Source organism: Oncorhynchus gorbuscha, unplaced genomic scaffold (genome assembly GCF_021184085.1).
Source record: "Oncorhynchus gorbuscha isolate QuinsamMale2020 ecotype Even-year unplaced genomic scaffold, OgorEven_v1.0 Un_scaffold_2393, whole genome shotgun sequence".
Lineage (NCBI taxonomy): Eukaryota > Metazoa > Chordata > Actinopteri > Salmoniformes > Salmonidae > Oncorhynchus > Oncorhynchus gorbuscha.
The window spans coordinates 1-22500 of NW_025746918.1; the positions used below are offsets into that span (position 1 = coordinate 1).

The window sequence follows — 22500 nt, forward strand, 5'->3', positions numbered from 1 at the left end:
CTCTCTCTCTCTCTCTCTCTCTGCTCTGTAGGGGCTTGCAGTACTGTGTGTTCCCTCTCTCCTCTCTCTCTCTGCTCTGTAGGGGCTTGCAGTACTGTGTGTTCCCTCCTCTCTCTCTGCTCTGTGGGGCTTGCATGCCCTCTGTAGGGGCTTGCAGTACTGTGTGTTCCCTCTCTCCTCCTCTCTCTCTCTCTCTGCTCTGTAGGGGCTTGCAGTACTGTGTGTTCCCCCTCTCTCTCTCTCTCTCTCTGCTCTGTCTTGCAGTACTGTGTGTTCCTCTCTGCTCTGTAGGGGCTTGCAGTACTGTGTTCGTTCCCTCTCTCTCTCTCTGCTCTGTAGGGGCTTGCAGTACTGTGTGTTCTCTCTCTCTCTCTCTGCTCTGTAGGGGCTTGCAGTACTGTGTGTTCCCTCTCTCCTCTCTCTCTGCTCTGTCTGTAGGGGCTTGCAGTACTGTGTGTTCCCTCTCTCTCTCTCTCTCTCTCTGCTCTCTGTAGGGGCTTGCAGTACTGTCTCCCTCTCTCTCCTCTCTCTCTCTCTCTGCTCTGTGGGGCTTGCAGTACTGTGTTTCCCTCTCTCTCCTCTCTCTCTCTCTCTGCTCTGTAGGGGCTTGCAGTACTGTGTGTTCCCCCTCTCCTCTCTCTCTCTCTCTCTGCTCTGTAGGGGCTTGCAGTACTGTGTTCCCTCTCTCTCCTCTCTCTCTCTCTCTCTGCTCTGTAGGGGCTAGTACTGTGTGTTCCCCTCTCTCCTCTCTCTCTCTCTCTGCTCTGTAGGGGCACAGTACTGTGTTTCCCTCTCTCTCTCTCTCTCTCTCTCTCTGCTCTGTAGGGGCTTGCAGTACTGTGTGTTCCCCTCTCTCCTCTCTCTCTCTGCTCTGTAGGGGCTTGCAGTACTGTGTGTTCCCTCTCCTCTCTCTCTCTCTCTCTGCTCTGTAGGGGCTTGCAGTACTGTGTGTTCCCTCTCTCTCCTCTCTCTCTCTGCTCTGTAGGGGCTTGCAGTACTGTGTGTTCCCTCTCCTCCTCTCTCTCTGCTCTGTAGGGGCTTGCAGTACTGTGTGTTCCCTCTCTCTCCTCTCTCTCTCTCTCTGCTCTGTAGGGGCTTGCAGTACTGTGTGGTTCCTCTCTCCTCTCTCTCTCTCTCTGCTCTGTAGGGGCCAGCACTGTGTGTTCCCTCTCTCTCTCTCTCTCTCTGCTCTGTAGGGGCTTGCAGTACTGTGTTCCTCTCTGCTCTGTAGGGGCTTGCAGTACTGTGTGTTCCCTCTCTCCTCTCTCTCTCTCTCCTCTCTCTGCTCTGTAGGGGCTTGCAGTACTGTGTTCCCTCTCTCCTCTCTCTCTCTCTCTCTGTAGGGGCTTGCAGTACTGTGTGTTCCCTCTCTCTCCTCTCTCTCTCTCTCTGCTCTGTAGGGGCTTTTGCCACTGTGTTCCCTCTCTCTCCTCTCTCTCTCTCTCTCTGCTCTGTAGGGGCTTGCAGTACTGTGTGTTCCCTCTCTCTCTCTCTCTCTCTCTCTGCTCTGTAGGGGCTTGCAGTACTGTGTGTCCTCTCTCCTCCTCTCTCTCTCTGCTCTGTAGGGGCTTGCAGTACTGTGTGTTCCCTCTCTCCTCCTCTCTCTCTCTCTCTCTGCTCTGTAGGGGCTTGCAGTACTGTGTTCCCTCTCTCTCCTCTCTCCTCTCTCTCTCCTCTCTCTCTCTCTGCTCTGTAGGGGCTTGCAGTACTGTGTTCCCTCTCTCCCTCTCTCTCTCTCTCTCTCTGCTCTGTAGGGGCTTGCAGTACTGTGTGTTCCCTCTCTCTCTCTCTCTCTCTCTCTCTCTCTCTCTTCTCTGTAGGGGCTTGCAGTACTGTGTGTTCTCTCTCTCTTCTCTCTCTCTCTCTCTCATTGCTCTGTAGGGGCTTGTCGTGTCTGCTTGTGCTCTGGTGTTTCCTCTACACTCTGTGTTGGTGCTGAGGGATATATTAGGTTTTGAGCCAGCAATACATGTTAAAGTGAGTTTTCCCCCTGGGAATTTTTCAGTCAAAACATCCATATTACTGAAATGGTCAGCAGATGGTGCTGTGATCCACTCGCTAGGTTTTCTTCCTGGTAGTTTGTATAGAAATGTTGCATTCTCTTAGAAGACATTCAAGAAAAATCGACTAAATTGTCAATCAGTGACACTCGAATGACCGAGAAAGATTACATATCAGAGGTGCCTTCAGCGGGCGCTCGAGAGCTGGAGTAGAGCGCTATGGAGTAGAGCGCAGGGAGTAGAGCGCTATGGAGTAGAGCGCTATGGGAGTAGAGCGCTATGGAGTAGAGCGCTATGGGAGCAGAGCGCTGGAGTAGAGCGCGGAGTAGAGCGCTATGGAGTAGAGCGCTATGGAGGAGACGTGTATATGGAGTAGATTTGCTATGGAGTAGAGCTATGGAGTAGGGACGTGCTATGGAGTAGAGCGCTTATGGAGTAGAGCGCTATGGAGTAGAGCGCTATGGAGTAGAGCGCTATGGAGTAGAGCGCTATGGAGACGTGCTATGGAGTAGACGTGCTATGGAGTAGAGCGCTATGGAGTAGACGTGCTATGGAGTAGAGCGCTGGAGTAGAGTGCTATGGAGTAGAGTTTATGGAGTAGAGCGTGCTATGGAGTGAGCGCTATGGAGGTAGAGCGCTGTGGAGTAGAGCGCCAGGAGGAGAGCTATGGAGGAGAGCTATGGAGGAGAGCGCTATGGAGTAGAGCGCTATGGAGTAGAGCGCTATGGAGTAGAGCGCTATGGAGTAGAGCGCTATGGAGTAGAGCGCTATGGAGTAGACGTGCTATGGAGTAGAGCGCTATGGAGGAGACGTGCTATGGAGTAGACGTGCTATGGAGTAGAGCGCTATGGAGTAGACGTGCTATGGAGTAGAGCGCTATGGAGTAGAGCGCTATGGAGGAGAGAGCTATGGAGTAGAGCGCTATGGAGTAGAGCGCTATGGAGGAGACGTGCTATGGAGTAGAGCGCTATGGAGTAGAGCGCTATGGAGTAGAGCGCTATGGAGGAGACGTGCTATGGAGTAGAGCGCTATGGAGTAGAGCGCTATGGAGTAGAGCGCTATGGAGTAGAGCGCTATGGAGTAGACGTGCTATGGAGTAGAGTGCTATGGAGTAGACGTGCTGGAGGAGACGTGCTGTATGGAGGAGACGTGCTATGGAATAGAGTGCTATGGAGGAGACGTGCTATGGAGTAGACGTGCTATGGAGAGTGCTATGGAGTAGACGTGCTATGGAGTAGAGCTATGGAGTAGACGTGCTATGGAGAGCGCTATGGAGTAGAGCGCTATGGAGTAGAGCGCTATGGAGAGAGCGCCATGGAGAGCGCTATGGAGTAGAGCTATCGAGTAGACGTGCTATGGAGTAGACGTGCTATGGAGCAGAGCTAGGAGTAGACGTGCTATGGAGTAGACGTGCTATGGAGTAGGAGCGCTATGGAGAGAGCGCTATGGAGTAGAGCTATGGAGTAGACGTGCTATGGAGTAGAGCGCTATGGAGTAGACGTGCTATGGAGAGCTATGGAGTAGACGTGCTATGGAGTAGAGCGCTATGGAGTAGACGTGCTATGGAGTAGAGCGCTATGGAGGAGACGTGCTATGGAGTAGAGCGCTATGGAGTAGAGCGCTATGGAGGAGACGTGCTATGGAGGAGAGCGCTATGGAGTAGACGTGCTATGGAGTAGAGCGCTATGGAGGAGAGCTATGGAGGAGACGTGCTATGGAGTAGAGCGAGGAGAGCTATGGAGGAGACGTGCTATGAGTAGAGTGCTATGGAGGAGAGTGCTATGGAGAAGAGTGCTATGGAGTAGAGTGCTATGGAGAGTGCTATGGAGTAGACGTGCTATGGAGTAGACGTGCTATGGAGTAGACGTGCTATGGAGTAGACGTGCTATGGAGTAGAGCGCTATGGAGGAGACGTGCTATGGAGTAGACGTGCTATGGAGTAGAGCGCTATGGAGGAGAGTGCTATGGAGTAGACGTGCTAACATGGAGTAGACGTGCTATGGAGTAGACGTGCTATGGAGTAGAGCGCTATGGAGGAGACGTGCTATGGAGTAGACGTGCTATGGAGTAGAGCGCTATGGAGGAGACGTGCTTTGCTAGTGCTCCTCTCTATTCTGAAACAGTTTTTATCTTAACCTCTCACGACCTATAACTTCAAACAAATATGACAAAGGGAAAAGGCACCAGAAAAGGGAGCACTAAACAAGATCATTTAAATGAGACAGACAACGAACCAATTTCAACATCGCCACGAGGAGTTAGCTGAAGAGGATACCTTCCAAGAGTCCCCCACAGAGCCTACGCAAAGTGACATACTGGCTGCCATAGGTGGACAGGTTGGCTGATATTCTCAAAGGACTTTGGCCGAAACTGTGAAGGCAACTCAGAGAAGGGTGCATGAGGTTGAGCAGACGACAGTCGATCACGAGGCCAGGCTACAGGACATAGAGAAACAGTGCGCAACGTTAAAAAATGACAACAAAACCCTGAAAGCCCGACTGGAAATGCTCGAGGCGCACTCAAGACGCCAGAACATCCGAATATGTGGCATCCAGGAGGACACTGAGAAAGGGAAACCCATGTGGGATCCAGGAGGACACTGAGAAAGGGAAGCCCATGTGGGATCCAGGAGGACACTGAGAAAGGGAAGCCCATGTGGGATCCAGGAGGACACTGAGAAAGGGAAGCCCATGTGGGATCCAGGAGGACACTGAGAAAGGGAAGCCCATGTGGGATCCAGGAGGACACTGAGAAAGGGAAGCCCATGTGGGATCCAGGAGGACACTGAGAAAGGAAGCCCATGTGGGATCCAGGAGGACACTGAGAAAGGGAAGCCCATGTGGGATCCAGGAGGACACTGAGAAAGGAAGCCCATGGGATCCAGGAGGACACGAGAAAGGGAAGCCCATTGGGATCCAGGAGGACACTAGAATCAATCCATGTGGGATCAGGAGGACACTGTTTTTCAAATTAGTCTAGCTGATACAGGCCTGGGGATAATAAACTATCCTGATCGGACACTCTCAGAGAAAGGGGGCCAAAGGCCATTCATTGTGGGCTGCACTATCCCCAGACCAGGGATCTCATCCTCAAGCTGGGGAAAAGTTCCCATTAACTTCAGCGGAGCCAGGGTCCAGGAGGACACTGAAAGAGGTGATGAGGTTCCCAAATGTGGGCGGCCAACACCCGATATGGATTCCTCTTCCCAGCCCGGTTTAAGGAAGCCCATGTGGTTTGACCAGGAGGACACTGAGAATCAAGCTCCATGTGGGATACAGAAGGACACTGAAATGAAAGGCCAGGAAAATATTCCAAATTAGCTCCATAATATCGACAGAAACATGGCAAACGTTGTTTAGAATCAATCCTCAAGGTGTTTTTCAAATATCTATTCGATAATATATCCACCGGGACAATTGGTTTCTCAATAGAAGCTACCTCTGTACTTTACTCGAGATTTCCCAGGAGCATCATGTGACCACTTGCGCAATGAAGCCGCCTCTACGGGTATTCTTCAACATAAATGCGTAAAACTACGTCACAATGCTGTAGACACATTGGGAATACGTAGAAAGCGTAATCTGGTTGATAGCACATTCACAGCTCAATGGGGACTCATTGGAACGCAGCACTTTCAAAATATGGGGCACTTTCGGATTGGATTTTTCTCAGGCTTTCGCCTGCAACATCAGTTCTGTTATACCCACAGACAATATCTTTACAGTTTTGGAAACGTTAGAGTATTTTCTATACAATGCTGTCAATTATATGCATATTCTAGCATCTTGTCCTGACAAAATATCCCGTTTGAAACGGGATCGTTTTTTTTTTCAAAAATGAAAAAACTGCCCCTAGAGTCGCAACAGGTTTGAAGTGTTAAGTGTTATTTAATATTAGTTTACATGCGGAGCATCTATAGAGTTAGTTCAAGCTGTATGTCTAGACACCCTAAGGTTTGTGAATGGACGGGAGGGGGGATGGGGTCTGTGTTTTATGTTCACGTTTATTATTAGTACAGGTGGCATGACAAGCTCCCGCACGGCGGGACGTTTTTCTTCTGGGTTTTGTATGACAGCAATAATTTGCTCTAAAATAAGAAATGCTACATAGTGACAGAGCACAGAGTAGACCAGGTGGAATAAAGATAGTCAGCTGGAACTGTAATGGCTTAGGGCATGTGGTGAAACCAGCTAAGGTTAAATCACTGGGTGCTGACATAGAGCTTCTTCAAGAAACTCATATTCAACACTCCGCTCAGGCCAAGCTACGAGTCGGCTGGATCGGTCAGATATACCAGTCTAACTTGGAAGCGAGAGGGGTAGCAATCTTGATAAAGAAAAACATTCCTTTTGTTTACTCAACCTCCATTTCAGATTCTAATGGTCGGTATGTTGTTTACTCATCCTCCATTTCAGATCCTAATGGTCGGTATGTTGTTTACTCATCCTCCATTTCAGATCCTAATGGTCTCAACCTCCATTTCAGGGTATGTTGTTTACTCATCCTCCATTTCAGATCCTAATGGTCGGTATGTTAATTGTGGCTTGTATACTGAATTCGAAACCAATAACCTTGGTCAATTTATATGGACCAAACTTCGATGATCCATTATTTTTTCAAAGGGTATTTAAGGCCATACAAAATATATCGGATACGAGTGTTATTGTTGGAGGACTTTAACTGTATGTTAGATCCCCTTTTAGATAAACAGCTGTACTAGGCTGAGAGAAACTGAAAGAGAGTTAGGGAACAAGAGAACGTTTTTAGGACGAAATCCTCGTATATCTCTACTTGTGTTGCGAATTTTTAAACAATCCAAAGAAAATGCCAAACTCCCGCAAACACTGTATGAGGCAACAATAGCACTGATCTTGAAAAAAGATAGAGATTCCATGGAGATGTCGTCTTATCGCCCCGTGTCGTTACTCCCCATAGGAAACAAGGTGTTGACAAAGATATTGAAAACATACATTTCCGACATCATACACCCTGCCCAGACAGGTTTTATCCCGGGCCGACATATACACTATAATTGGAAACGTCTTTTCAACGTATCACGATCATAAGGTTGAAGCAGTGGTAATAGCTCTTGATGCAGAGAAGGTTGAGGCAGTGGTAATAGCTCTTGATGCAGAGAAGGTTGAGGCAGTGGTAATAGCTCTTGATGCAGAGAAGGTTGAGGCAGTGGTAATAGCTCTTGATGCAGAGAAGGTTGAGGCAGTGGTAATAGCTCTTGATGCAGAGAAGGTTGAGGCAGTGGTAATAGCTCTTGATGCAGAGAAGGTTGAGGCAGTGGTAATAGCTCTTGATGCAGAGAAGGTTGAGGCCGTGGTAATAGCTCTTGATGCAGAGAAGGTTGAGGCAGTGGTAATAGCTCTTGATGCAGAGAAGGTTGAGGCAGTGGTAATAGCTCTTTGATGCAGAGAAGGTTGAGGCAGTGGTAATAGCTCTTGATGCAGAGAAGGTTGAGGCAGTGGTAATAGCTCTTGATGCAGAGAAGGTTGAGGCAGTGGTAATAGCTCTTGATGCAGAGAAGGTTGAGGCCGTGGTAATAGCTCTTGATGCAGAGAAGGTTGAGGCAGTGGTAATAGCTCTTGATGCAGAGAAGGTTGAGGCAGTGGTAATAGCTCTTGATGCAGAGAAGGTTGAGGCAGTGGTAATAGCTCTTGATGCAGAGAAGGTTGAGGCAGTGGTAATAGCTCTTGATGCAGAGAAGGTAGTGTCAGTGGTAATAGCTCTTTTATGCAGAGAAGGTTGAGGCAGTGGTAATAGCTCTTGATGCAGAGAAGGTAGTGTCAGTGGTAATAGCTCTTGATGCAGAGAAGGTTGAGGCAGTGGTAATAGCTCTTGATGCAGAGAAGGTTGAGGCCGTGGTAATAGCTCTTGATGCAGAGAAGGTTGAGGCTCTTGTGTTAATAGCTCTTGATGCAGAGAAGGTTGAGGCAGTGGTAATAGCTCTTGATGCAGAGAAGGTTGAGGCAGTGGTAATAGCTCTTGATGCAGAGAAGGTTGAGGCAGTGGTAATAGCTCTTGATGCAGAGAAGGTAGTGTCAGTGGTAATAGCTCTTTATGCAGAGAAGGTTGAGGCAGTGGTAATAGCTCTTGATGCAGAGAAGGTAGTGTCAGTGGTAATAGCTCTTGATGCAGAGAAGGTTGAGGCAGTGGTAATAGCTCTTGATGCAGAGAAGGTTGAGGCCGTGGTAATAGCTCTTGATGCAGAGAAGGTTGAGGCAGTGGTAATAGCTCTTGATGCAGAGAAGGTTGAGGCAGTGGTAATAGCTCTTGATGCAGAGAAGGTTGAGGCAGTGGTAATAGCTCTTGATGCAGAGAAGGTTGAGGCAGTGGTAATAGCTCTTGATGCAGAGAAGGTTGAGGCCGTGGTAATAGCTCTTGATGCAGAGAAGGTTGAGGCAGTGGTAATAGCTCTTGATGCAGAGAAGGTTGAGGCAGTGGTAATAGCTCTTGATGCAGAGAAGGTTGGGGCAGTGGTAATAGCTCTTGATGCAGAGAAGGTTGAGGCCGTGGTAATAGCTCTTGATGCAGAGAAGGTTGAGGCCGTGGTAATAGCTCTTGATGCAGAGAAGGTTGAGGCAGTGGTAATAGCTCTTGATGCAGAGAAGGTTGAGGCAGTGGTAATAGCTCTTGATGCAGAGAAGGTGGTGAGGCAGTGGTAATAGCTCTTGATGCAGAGAAGGTTGAGGCAGTGGTAATAGCTCTTGATGCAGAGAAGGTTGAGGCAGTGGTAATAGCTCTTGATGCAGAGAAGGTTGAGGCAGTGGTAATAGCTCTTGATGCAGAGAAGGTTGAGGCAGTGGTAATAGCTCTTGATGCAGAGAAGGTTGAGGCCGTGGTAATAGCTCTTGATGCAGAGAAGGTTGAGGCAGTGGTAATAGCTCTTGATGCAGAGAAGGTTGAGGCAGTGGTAATAGCTCTTGATGCAGAGAAGGTTGAGGCAGTGGTAATAGCTCTTGATGCAGAGAAGGTTGAGGCAGTGGTAATAGCTCTTGATGCAGAGAAGGTTGAGGCAGTGGTAATAGCTCTTGATGCAGAGAAGGTTGAGGCAGTGGTAATAGCTCTTGATGCAGAGAAGGTTGAGGCAGTGGTAATAGCTCTTGATGCAGAGAAGGTTGAGGCAGTGGTAATAGCTCTTGATGCAGAGAAGGTTGAGGCAGTGGTAATAGCTCTTGATGCAGAGAAGGTTGAGGCAGTGGTAATAGCTCTTGATGCAGAGAAGGTAGTGTCAGTGGTAATAGCTCTTTATGCAGAGAAGGTTGAGGCAGTGGTAATAGCTCTTGATGCAGAGAAGGTAGTGTCAGTGGTAATAGCTCTTGATGCAGAGAAGGTTGAGGCAGTGGTAATAGCTCTTGATGCAGAGAAGGTTGGGGCCGTGGTAATAGCTCTTGATGCAGAGAAGGTTGAGGTAGTGGTAATAGCTCTTGATGCAGAGAAGGTTGAGGCAGTGGTAATAGCTCTTGATGCAGAGAAGGTTGAGGCAGTGGTAATAGCTCTTGATGCAGAGAAGGTTGAGGCAGTGGTAATAGCTCTTGATGCAGAGAAGGCGTTTGATCAGATTGAGTGGAAGTATATGATGTCGGTTCTGGAGCACTTCGGGTTCGGAAAGGGATTTATTAATTGGATAAGAATTATTTATGCACATCTCAGTGTCTTCCGTGGTAACCAATCAGGAAATGTCGCAGTCATTCCGCCTGTTCAAGGGGTGCCGACAGGGGTGCCCTATTTCTCCTGCTCTCTTCGCTATAGCCATGGAACCCCTAGGATTTTGTTTTATTTTGTGTATGTGTGAGTTAGGTTTTGTTTTGTCCTCTAAATTGGCCATCCCATTCAACAGTACAATGAATGTCAATGAATTGCTGTCTTTTTTATTTTATTTTTTATTGGAAAATAATAAACATATTATTTTAAAAAATAAAATAAATTAAAATAAAAAGTGCCTTCTGTTTGAATGACCGAGAAGTGTGTTGATGTAATTCAAAACCATATTTTCTCTGCTATCTGAGCTGAGTAAATGATTAAATCTGAGTAAAAAGGCTAAGAGAAAGAACATGATAGACAGAATTAGGATTATAGATCATACAGTCTAATTCAAAGTGATAAATGTGTCGTGCCCATATTGGAAATCTAGATGTTCTATGTACCGAGCTGTGAAGCTGAAACCAAGCCACTCTTCTCTCCTATCAACAGTTGTTAGCTAGCTAGCTAACATTATATCCTGACGTTGAAGCTCAATATATATATATTTTTTTCCAGACACATCTAAGCCATATTACTGGGGCGGTAGTGTAGCCTAGTGGTTAGAGCGTTGGACTAGTCTGGTGACCAGACCAGTATAGAGGTCACATCACTCTGGCTAGGGAATGGTATCCAGACCAGACCAGTATAGAGGTCACATCACTCTGGCTAGGGAATGGTGTCCAGACCAGTATAGAGGTCACATCACTCTGGCTAGGGAATGGTATCCAGACCAGTATAGAGGTCACATCACTCTGGCTAGGGAATGGTGTCCAGACCAGACCAGTATAGAGGTCACATCACTCTGGCTAGGGAATGGTATCCAGACCAGACCAGTATAGAGGTCACATCACTCTGGCTAGGGAATGGTATCCAGACCAGACCAGTATAGAGGTCACATCACTCTGGCTAGGGAATGGTATCCAGACCAGACCAGTATAGAGGTCACATCACTCTGGCTAGGGAATGGTATCCAGACCAGACCAGACCAGTATAGAGGTCACATCACTCTGGCTAGGGAATGGTGTCCAGACCAGTATAGAGGTCACATCACTCTGGCTAGGGAATGGTATCCAGACCAGTATAGAGGTCACATCACTCTGGCTAGGGAATGGTATCCAGACCAGTATAGAGGTCACATCACTCTGGCTAGGGAATGGTGTCAAGACCAGTATAGAGGTCACATCACTCTGGCTAGGGAATGGTATCCAGACCAGTATAGAGGTCACATCACTCTGGCTAGGGAATGGTATCCAGACCAGTATAGAGGTCACATCACTCTGGCTAGGGAATGGTGTCCAGACCAGACCAGTATAGAGGTCACATCACTCTGGCTAGGGAATGGTGTCCAGACCAGTATAGAGGTCACATCACTCTGGCTAGGGAATGGTATCCAGACCAGACCAGTATAGAGGTCACATCACTCTGGCTAGGGAATGGTGTCCAGACCAGTATAGAGGTCACATCACTCTGGCTAGGGAATGGTATCCAGACCAGTATAGAGGTCACATCACTCTGGCTAGGGAATGGTATCCAGACCAATATAGAGGTCACATCACTCTGGCTATGGAATGGTGTCCAGACCAGTATAGAGGTCACATCACTCTGGCTAGGGAATGGTGTCCAGACCAGTATAGAGGTCACATCACTCTGGCTAGGGAATGGTGTCCAGACCAGTATAGAGGTCACATCACTCTGGCTAGGGAATGGTATCCAGACCAGTATAGAGGTCACATCACTCTGGCTAGGGAATGGTGTCCAGACCAGACCAGTATAGAGGTCACATCACTCTGGCTAGGGAATGGTGTCCAGACTAAACCAGTATAGAGGTCACATCACTCTGGCTAGGGAATGGTGACCAGACCAGTATAGAGGTCACATCACTCTGGCTAGGGAATGGTGTCCAGACCAGTATAGAGGTCACATCACTCTGGCTAGGGAATGGTGTCCAGACCAGTATAGAGGTCACATCACTCTGGCTAGGGAATGGTGACCAGACCAGTATAGAGGTCACATCACTCTGGCTAGGGAATGGTATCCAGACCAGACCAGTATAGAGGTCACATCACTCTGGCTAGGGAATGGTATCCAGACCAGTATAGAGGTCACATCACTCTGGCTAGGGAATGGTATCCAGACCAGTATAGAGGTCACATCACTCTGGCTAGGGAATGGTGTCCAGACCAGTATAGAGGTCACATCACTCTGGCTAGGGAATGGTGACCAGACCAGTATAGAGGTCACATCACTCTGGCTAGGGAATGGTGACCAGACCAGTATAGAGGTCACATCACTCTGGCTAGGGAATGGTGTCCAGACCAGTATAGAGATCACATCACTCTGGCTAGGGAATGGTGTCCAGACCAGTATAGAGGTCACATCACTCTGGCTAGGGAATGGTGTCCAGACCAGTATAGAGGTCACATCACTCTGGCTAGGGAATGGTGTCCAGACCAGTATAGAGGTCACATCACTCTGGCTAGGGAATGGTGTCCAGACCAGTATAGAGGTCACATCACTCTGGCTAGGGAATGGTGTCCAGACCAGTATAGAGGTCACATCACTCTGGCTAGGGAATGGTGTCCAGACCAGTATAGAGGTCACATCACTCTGGCTAGGGAATGGTATCCAGACCAGACCAGTATAGAGGTCACATCACTCTGGCTAGGGAATGGTGTCCAGACCAGTATAGAGGTCACATCACTCTGGCTAGGGAATGGTATCCAGACCAGTATAGAGGTCACATCACTCTGGCTAGGGAATGGTATCCAGACCAGTATAGAGGTCACATCACTCTGGCTAGGGAATGGTGACCAGACCAGTATAGAGGTCACATCACTCTGGCTAGGGAATGGTATCCAGACCAGACCAGTATAGAGGTCACATCACTCTGGCTAGGGAATGGTATCCAGACCAGACCAGTATAGAGGTCACATCACTCTGGCTAGGGAATGGTATCCAGACCAGTATAGAGGTCACATCACTCTGGCTAGGGAATGGTATCCAGACCAGTATAGAGGTCACATCACTCTGGCTAGGGAATGGTATCCAGACCAGTATAGAGGTCACATCACTCTGGCTAGGGAATGGTGACCAGACCAGTATAGAGGTCACATCACTTTGGCTAGGGAATGGTATCCAGACCAGACCAGTATAGAGGTCACATCACTCTGGCTAGGGAATGGTATCCAGACCAGTATAGAGGTCACATCACTCTGGCTAGGGAATGGTATCCAGACCAGACCAGTATAGAGGTCACATCACTCTGGCTAGGGAATGGTATCCAGACCAGTATAGAGGTCACATCACTCTGGCTAGGGAATGGTGTCCAGACCAGACCAGTATAGAGGTCACATCACTCTGGCTAGGGAATGGTATCCAGACCAGACCAGTATAGAGGTCACATCACTCTGGCTAGGGAATGGTGTCCAGACCAGACCAGTATAGAGGTCACATCACTCTGGCTAGGGAATGGTATCCAGACCAGACCAGTATAGAGGTCACATCACTCTGGCTAGGGAATGGTATCCAGACCAGACCAGTATAGAGGTCACATCACTCTGGCTAGGGAATGGTGACCAGACCAGTATAGAGGTCACATCACTCTGGCTAGGGAATGGTATCCAGACCAGTATAGAGGTCACATCACTCTGGCTAGGGAATGGTGTCCAGACCAGTATAGAGGTCACATCACTCTGGCTAGGGAATGGTATCCAGACCAGTATAGAGGTCACATCACTCTGGCTAGGGAATGGTGACCAGACCAGTATAGAGGTCACATCACTCTGGCTAGGGAATGGTATCCAGACCAGACCAGTATAGAGGTCACATCACTCTGGCTAGGGAATGGTGTCCAGACCAGTATAGAGGTCACATCACTCTGGCTAGGGAATGGTATCCAGACCAGACCAGTATAGAGGTCACATCACTCTGGCTAGGGAATGGTATCCAGACCAGACCAGTATAGAGGTCACATCACTCTGGCTAGGGAATGGTGACCAGACCAGTATAGAGGTCACATCACTCTGGCTAGGGAATGGTATCCAGACCAGTATAGAGGTCACATCACTCTGGCTAGGGAATGGTGTCCAGACCAGTATAGAGGTCACATCACTCTGGCTAGGGAATGGTATCCAGACCAGTATAGAGGTCACATCACTCTGGCTAGGGAATGGTGACCAGACCAGTATAGAGGTCACATCACTCTGGCTAGGGAATGGTATCCAGACCAGACCAGTATAGAGGTCACATCACTCTGGCTAGGGAATGGTGTCCAGACTAAACCAGACCAGTATAGAGGTCACATCACTCTGGCTAGGGAATGGTGACCAGACCAGTATAGAGGTCACATCACTCTGGCTAGGGAATGGTGTCCAGACCAGTATAGAGGTCACATCACTCTGGCTAGGGAATGGTGTCCAGACCAGTATAGAGGTCACATCACTCTGGCTAGGGAATGGTGACCAGACCAGTATAGAGGTCACATCACTCTGGCTAGGGAATGGTATCCAGACCAGACCAGTATAGAGGTCACATCACTCTGGCTAGGGAATGGTATCCAGACCAGTATAGAGGTCACATCACTCTGGCTAGGGAATGGTATCCAGACCAGTATAGAGGTCACATCACTCTGGCTAGGGAATGGTGTCCAGACCAGTATAGAGGTCACATCACTCTGGCTAGGGAATGGTGACCAGACCAGTATAGAGGTCACATCACTCTGGCTAGGGAATGGTGACCAGACCAGTATAGAGGTCACATCACTCTGGCTAGGGAATGGTGTCCAGACCAGTATAGAGATCACATCACTCTGGCTAGGGAATGGTGTCCAGACCAGTATAGAGGTCACATCACTCTGGCTAGGGAATGGTGTCCAGACCAGTATAGAGGTCACATCACTCTGGCTAGGAATGGTGTCCAGACCAGTATAGAGGTCACATCACTCTGGCTAGGGAATGGTGTCCAGACCAGTATAGAGGTCACATCACTCTGGCTAGGGAATGGTGTCCAGACCAGTATAGAGGTCACATCACTCTGGCTAGGGAATGGTGTCCAGACCAGTATAGAGGTCACATCACTCTGGCTAGGAATGGTATCCAGACCAGACCAGTATAGAGGTCACATCACTCTGGCTAGGGAATGGTGTCCAGACCAGTATAGAGGTCACATCACTCTGGCTAGGGAATGGTGTCCAGACCAGTATAGAGGTCACATCACTCTGGCTAGGGAATGGTATCCAGACCAGTATAGAGGTCACATCACTCTGGCTAGGGAATGGTGACCAGACCAGTATAGAGGTCACATCACTCTGGCTAGGGAATGGTATCAGACCAGACCAGTATAGAGGTCACATCACTCTGGCTAGGGAATGGTATCCAGACCAGACCAGTATAGAGGTCACATCACTCTGGCTAGGGAATGGTATCCAGACCAGACCACTCTGGCTATGGTAGACCAGTATAGAGGTCACATCACTCTGGCTAGGGAATGGTATCCAGACCAGTATAGAGGTCACATCACTCTGGCTAGGGAATGGTGACCAGACCAGTATAGAGGTCACATCACTTTGGCTAGGGAATGGTATCCAGACCAGACCAGTATAGAGGTCACATCACTCTGGCTAGGGAATGGTGATCCAGACCAGTATAGAGGTCACATCACTCTGGCTAGGGAATGGTATCCAGACCAGACCAGTATAGAGGTCACATCACTCTGGCTAGGGAATGGTATCAGACCAGTATAGAGGTCACATCACTCTGGCTAGGGAATGGTATCCAGACCAGACCAGTATAGAGGTCACATCACTCTGGCTAGGAATGGTATCCAGACCAGACCAGTATAGAGGTCACATCACTCTGGCTAGGGAATGGTGTCCAGACCAGACCAGTATAGAGGTCACATCACTCTGGCTAGGGAATGGTATCCAGACCAGACCAGTATAGAGGTCACATCACTCTGGCTAGGGAATGGTGTCCAGACCAGACCAGTATAGAGGTCACATCACTCTGGCTAGGGAATGGTGACCAGAGACCAGTATACACATCACTCTGGCTAGGGAATGGTATCCAGACCAGTATAGAGGTCACATCACTCTGGCTAGGGAATGGTGTCCAGACCAGTATAGAGGTCACATCACTCTGGCTAGGGAATGGTATCCAGACCAGTATAGAGGTCACATCACTCTGGCTAGGGAATGGTGACCAGACCAGTATAGAGGTCACATCACTCTGGCTAGGGAATGGTATCCAGACCAGACCAGTATAGAGGTCACATCACTCTGGCTAGGGAATGGTGTCCAGACCAGTATAGAGGTCACATCACTCTGGCTAGGGAATGGTATCCAGACCAGACCAGTATAGAGGTCACATCACTCTGGCTAGGGAATGGTATCCAGACCAGACCAGTATAGAGGTCACATCACTCTGGCTAGGGAATGGTGACCAGACCAGTATAGAGGTCACATCACTCTGGCTAGGGAATGGTATCCAGACCAGTATAGAGGTCACATCACTCTGGCTAGGGAATGGTGTCCAGACCAGTATAGAGGTCACATCACTCTGGCTAGGGAATGGTATCCAGACCAGTATAGAGGTCACATCACTCTGGCTAGGGAATGGTGACCAGACCAGTATAGAGGTCACATCACTCTGGCTAGGGAATGGTATCCAGACCAGACCAGTATAGAGGTCACATCACTCTGGCTAGGGAATGGTGTCCAGACCAGTATAGAGGTCACATCACTCTGGCTAGGGAATGGTATCCAGACCAGACCAGTATAGAGGTCACATCACTCTGGCTAGGGAATGGTGTCCAGACTAAACCAGTATAGAGGTCACATCACTCTGGCTAGGGAATGGTATCCAGACCAGTATAGAGGTCACATCACTCTGGCTAGGGAATGGTGTCCAGACCAGTATAGAGGTCACATCACTCTGGCTAGGGAATGGTATCCAGACCAGTATAGAGGTCACATCACTCTGGCTAGGGAATGGTGTCCAGACTAAACCAGACCAGTATAGAGGTCACATCACTCTGGCTAGGGAATGGTGTCCAGACCAGTATAGAGGTCACATCACTCTGGCTAGGGAATGGTGTCCAGACCAGTATAGAGGTCACATCACTCTGGCTAGGGAATGGTGTCCAGACTAAACCAGTATAGAGGTCACATCACTCTGGCTAGGGAATGGTGTCCAGACTAAACCAGTATAGAGGTCACATCACTCTGGTTAGGGAATGGTGTCCAGACTAAACCAGTATAGAGGTCACACCCCTCAGGCTAGGGAATGGAGTCTGGAGTACACACTTCTGTCAGTCTGCCAGCTGTGTCGTTCTGGAAGAACCTCTGAGGGTATAATGTCATGTTCTCTCCACACACACACACACACACACACACACACACACACACACACACACACACACACACACACACACACACACACACACACACACACACACACACACACCACACACCACACACCACACACCACACACCACACACACACACACAGTGAAATCCATTGTCATGTTCTCTCTACTGGAGTTATGTATTGTTCCAGAGGTTCTGGGATCTACTCTGACTTACCCTGATGTCTGGAGCTTTCAAAGCTCTCCTCTGGGACCTCCATGTTAAGAACTATTCTACGGCTACCTGATTCAACTTGATAACCTTTGACTGAGTCAATCAGATGAGCTAGTTCGAGTAGGGGACATCCTCCTGTTGTAACTGTGATCAGGGGGGCCTACCTACTGACTAACAGGCTCTTCCTCTTCCTGTCTCCCCCAAGCCGCTTCCTGTCTCTAACTCATCCTCTTCCTGTCCCCTCCCATGAGTTTCTTGTGTCTAACTTCTTCGCTTCCTGTCTCTAACTCATCCTCTTCCTGTCTCCTCCCATGAGCTTCTTGTGTCTAACTTCTTCTCTTCCTGTCTCCCCCAAGCCGCTTCCTGTCTCTAACTCATCCTCTTCCTGTCTCCCCCAAGCCGCTTCCTGTCTCTAACTCATCATCTCCCTGTCTCCTCCCAGCTGCTTCTTGTATCTAAATGCTCCTCTTGCTGTTTCCTCACATGAGCTTCCTGTACCTAACTTCTCTTCTTCCTGTTTCCTCCTATGAGCTTCCTGTAGCTAACTCTTCCTCTTCCTGTTTCCTCCCAGCTGTTTCCTGTCCCTCCTCCTGGTTGCAGCAGTCGTCTGGAAGATCAAACAGAGCTGCTGGGCGTCACGGCGACGTGAGGTGAGTGGTTACCACGGTTGCAGTGTTCAAGACACCTAACACGTGGTTCTAACACCTCACCTGAGGGGTCTGTTGTAGTTTACCTACTATAATACCTCACCTGAGGGGTCTGTTGTAGTTTACCTACTATAATACCTCACCTGAGGGGCCTGTTGTAGTTTACCTACTATAATACCTCACCTGAGGGGTCTGTTGTAGTTTACCTACTATAACACCTCACATTGAGGGGTCTGTTGTAGTTTACCTACTATAATACCTCACCTGAGGGGCCTGTTGTAGTTTACCTACTATAATACCTCACCTGAGGGGTCTGTTGTAGTTTACCTACTATAATACCTCACCTGAGGGGTCTGTTGTAGTTTACCTACTATAACACCTCACCTGAGGGGTCTGTTATAGTTTACCTACTATAACACCTCACATTGAGGGGTCTGTTGTAGTTTACCTACTATAACACCTCACATTGAGGGGTCTGTTGTAGTTTACCTACTATAATACCTCACCTGAGGGGTCTGTTGTAGTTTACCTACTATAATACCTCACCTGAGGGGTCTGTTGTAGTTTACCTACTATAATACCTCACCTGAGGGGTCTGTTGTAGTTTACCTACTATAATACCTCACCTGAGGGGTCTGTTGTAGTTTACCTACTATAATACCTCACCTGAGGGGTCTGTTGTAGTTTACCTACTATAATACCTCACCTGAGGGGTCTGTTGTAGTTTACCTACTATAACACCTCACCTGAGGGGTCTGTTGTAGTTTACCTACTATAATACCTCACCTGAGGGGTCTGTTGTAGTTTACCTACTATAACACCTCACCTGAGGGGTCTGTTGTAGTTTACCTACTATAACACCTCACCTGAGGGGTCTGTTGTAGTTTACCTACTATAACACCTCACCTGAGGGGTCTGTTGTAGTTTACCTACTATAATACCTCACCTGAGGGGTCTGTTGTAGTTTACCTACTATAACACCTCACATTGAGGGGTCTGTTGTAGTTTACCTACTATAATACCTCACATTGAGGGGTCTGTTGTAGTTTACCTACTATAACACCTCACCTGAGGGGTCTGTTGTAGTTTACCTACTATAATACCTCACCTGAGGGGCTGTTGTAGTTGACCTACTATAACACCTCACCTGAGGGGTCTGTTGTAGTTTACCTACTATAATACCTCACCTGAGGGGTCTGTTGTAGTTTACCTACTATAACACCTCACCTGAGGGGTCTGTTGTAGTTTACCTACTATAACACCTCACCTGAGGGGTCTGTTGTAGTTTACCTACTATAATACCTCACATTGAGGGGTCTGTTGTAGTTTACCTACTATAATACCTCACCTGAGGGGTCTGTTGTAGTTTACCTACTATAACACCTCACCTGAGGGGTCTGTTGTAGTTTACCTACTATAACACCTCACCTGAGGGGTCTGTTGTAGTTTACCTACTATAACACCTCACCTGAGGGGTCTGTTGTAGTTTACCTACTATAACACCTCACCTGAGGGGTCTGTTATAGTTTACCTACTATAACACCTCACCTGAGGGGTCTGTTGTAGTTTATCTACTATAACACCTCACCTGAGGGGTCTGTTGTAGTTTACCTACTATAATACCTCACCTGAGGGGTCTGTTGTAGTTTACCTACTATAACACCTCACCTGAGGGGTCTGTTGTAGTTTACCTACTATAACACCTCACCTGAGGGGTCTGTTGTAGTTTACCTACTATAATACCTCACCTGAGGGGTCTGTTGTAGTTTACCTACTATAACACCTCACCTGAGGGTCTGTTGTAGTTTACCTACTATAACACCTCACCTGAGGGTCTGTTGTAGTTTACCTACTATAATACCTCACCTGAGGGTCTGTTGTAGTTTACCTACTATAACACCTCACCTGAGGGGTCTGTTGTAGTTTACCTACTATAACACCTCACCTGAGGGGTCTGTTGTAGTTTACCTACTATAATACCTCACCTGAGGGGTCTGTTGTAGTTTACCTACTATAATACCTCACCTGAGGGGTCTGTTGTAGTTTACCTACTATAACACCTCACCTGAGGGGTCTGTTGTAGTTTACCTACTATAACACCTCACCTGAGGGGTCTGTTGTAGTTTACCTACTATAACACCTCACCTGAGGGGTCTGTTGTAGTTTACCTACTATAACACCTCACCTGAGGGGTCTGTTGTAGTTTACCTACTATAACACCTCACCTGAGGGGTCTGTTGTAGTTTACCTACTATAATACCTCACCTGAGGGGTCTGTTGTAGTTTACCTACTATAATACCTCACCTGAGGGTCTGTTGTAGTTTACCTACTATAACACCTCACCTGAGGGGTCTGTTGTAGTTTACCTACTATAACACCTCACCTGAGGGTCTGTTGTAGTTTACCTACTATAACACCTCACCTGAGGGTCTGTTGTAGTTTACCTACTATAATACCTCACCTGAGGGGTCTGTTGTAGTTTACCTACTATAACACCTCACCTGAGGGGTCTGTTGTAGTTTACCTACTATAATACCTCACCTGAGGGGTCTGTTGTAGTTTACCTACTATAACACCTCACCTGAGGGGTCTGTTGTAGTTTACCTACTATAATACCTCACCTGAGGGGTCTGTTGTAGTTTACCTACTATAACACCTCACCTGAAGGGTCTGTTGTAGTTTACCTACTATAACACCTCACCTGAGGGGTCTGTTGTAGTTTACCTACTATAATACCTCACCTGAGGGGTCTGTTGTAGTTTACCTACTATAATACCTCACCTGAGGGGTCTGTTGTAGTTTACCTACTATAATACCTCACCTGAGGGGTCTGTTGTAGTTTACCTACTATAACACCTCACCTGAGGGGTCTGTTGTAGTTTACCTACTATAATACCTCACCTGAGGGGTCTGTTGTAGTTTACCTACTATAACACCTCACCTGAGGGGTCTGTTGTAGTTTACCTACTATAACACCTCACCTGAGGGGTCTGTTGTAGTTTACCTACTATAACACCTCACCTGAGGGGTCTGTTGTAGTTTACCTACTATAACACCTCACCTGAGGGGTCTGTTGTAGTTTACCTACTATAACACCTCACCTGAGGGGTCTGTTGTAGTTTACCTACTATAATACCTCACCTGAGGGGTCTGTTGTAGTTTATCCTCTACTGGGTTATCCTCTACTCAGTGTAGAATGGGTTATCCTCTACTGGGTTATCCTCTACTCAGTGTAGAATGGGTTATCCTCTACTGGGTTATCCTCTACTCAGTGTAGAATGGGTTATCCTCTACTGGGTTATCCTCTACTGGGTTATCCTACTGTTTAATGCTACCAGTCACGTATTGAGAGGGTGTGGAGCAAATGTTCCTTATCCGTGGTGTTTAAAGGTTCTAATTCGTCCGGAGCTCATGTTCCCTCTCCCCATGAGAATACCACACGTTGCCGAGTTTACTTTCTCTGGATAGACTAGCTCACGTTCCCTCTCCCCATGAGAATACCACACGTTGCCGAGTTTACTTTCTCTGGATAGACTAGCTCACGTTCCCTCTCCCCATGAGAATACCACACGTTGCCGAGTTTACTTTCTCTGGATAGACTAGCTCACGTTCCCTCTCCCCATGAGAATACCACACGTTGCCGAGTTTACTTTCTCTGGATAGACTAGCTCATGTTCCCTCTCCCCATGAGAATACCACACGTTGCCGAGTTTACTTTCTCTGGATAGACTAGCTCATGTTCCCTCTCCCCATGAGAATACCACACGTTGCCGAGTTTACTTTCTCTGGATAGACTAGCTCATGTTCCCTCTCCCCATGAGAATACCACACGTTGCCGAGTTTACTTTCTCTGGATAGACTAGCTCATGTTCCCTCTCCCCATGAGAATACCACACGTTGCCGAGGTTACTGCTCACGCGAACATGATCAACGTGGGCCAAACTGGAGAAATATATTGACAAGGTGATAGGCTTAAGCACCATGGTGGAAACAGGAAGCTCCACGAGGGAGCCAGGAAATCACCAGGAAGGACAACATCTCGGTAGATAGATACACAGCATGCACAAAGTGCCTATTTGTTTTCGGTAATAAAGTTAATGATTACATTAATTTGGGCTTTCATTCATTAGGCCATACACAGGCCGTATAAATGGGAAACCAGGTAACAGTTTGATTAGCCTACTGAATAAATGTTTTTTTTTCTGAAAGAGAACTTGCACAATTGGTGGCTGACTAAATAATGTATCGACCTCCATCACTCCAGTATCCCTGTCTCCTTCCCCCTATACATATCTACCTCCATCACTCCAGTATCCCTGTCTCCTTCCCCCTATACATATCTACCTCCATCACTCCAGTACCCCTGTCTCCTTCCCCCTATACATATCTACCTCCATCACTCCAGTATCCCTGTACATTGTTAATATGGTACTGGCCCTGTATATAGTCACCTTACCCCTATACATATCTACCTCCATCACTACAGTATCCCTGTCTCCTTCCCCCTATACATATCTACCTCCA

At 47.9% G+C, this 22500-nt stretch overlaps 1 protein-coding gene across 1 annotated transcript in view; it reads left to right on the forward strand.

Annotated features, from left to right (window-relative positions):
• The first annotated feature begins 17877 nt into the window (after nt 1-17877).
• LOC124025730 (attractin-like) overlaps nt 17878-22500 on the forward strand; it is a 56575-nt gene continuing 51952 nt past the window's right edge. Inside the window, exon 1 of the mRNA XM_046339067.1 lies at nt 17878-17978. The gene's annotated coding sequence lies outside the window, so the exon portion shown is untranslated. The remainder of the gene's footprint in view (nt 17979-22500) is intronic.